We start from the raw sequence: 894 nt of genomic DNA on the forward strand, positions 1-894 counted from the left end.
CACAGTAACTATGAAGTTCTCTATTTCTGACTTTCTACGACCATCCACTCCACATTTTGGGGTCACAGGATTAGCTAATTATTCCTAGGGCAACATGGACAAACCCTTTTGGCTCTTCATGGTTTTGTTCAGAAGTGAGGATGTGATTTCCTGTCCAAACCAAGTGCACTTGGACCAGTAACTCACCAAAATGTTGCTTGCTATGACATCAGCGTCAATCAAAAGTGTGTGAAATTGATATGGACAGTATCTTGGATATGAATATAAATACATTTTACAAGTTAAAATGTTCCTTCAGTGACAGTTTAATGCTAAGAAGTTTGTCCAGGTTTCTCTGTAGTTTATATTTCTCATTCTAATAGTCGGGGCTCTGACTTAGGAGTTCCTTATACTTTGTGTCCTTCCTTTGTGCCTCTGGGGGTCCTTCTACAGGAGTACTAAAGTCTATTGATTATGTACATTTCACCAGAACCAAAAAATAAGTAGGATGGTTTGGAAGGCCCCAGTGACTTCTAAGAAGCATTGGCCTAGAAGGGCAAGATGTGTATGAAATGTGTCTTGCTCTGCCAAATTGAGTACTTGGGTCCTTAACTAGTACATTGGTACTTAATAAATACTAACTGCATGAATCAGTGAATATGAATGGTAAATGAAACCGTTCTTTACAAGCACGATCTACATCCAGCTGGAAGCATGTTAAGTTTACAGACCGGCCTCCACCCGAAGGCCGCTTTCCCGGGAAGTCCGAGCATGGGCCAAGAGAAGTAAGAAGTGCCGGTCAACTGTCGCGACAGGCGGGCCTCGCACCACCTCTCCACAGCCTGCCACCTACCGGCTCTAGGACCCCGCGCAGCACCGACTGAAACTTGGAGGCGGGACTAGGGGGAGGCCGTC

Source organism: Martes martes, assembly GCF_963455335.1.
Source record: "Martes martes genome assembly, chromosome: 18".
Classification (NCBI taxonomy): Eukaryota; Metazoa; Chordata; class Mammalia; order Carnivora; family Mustelidae; genus Martes; species Martes martes.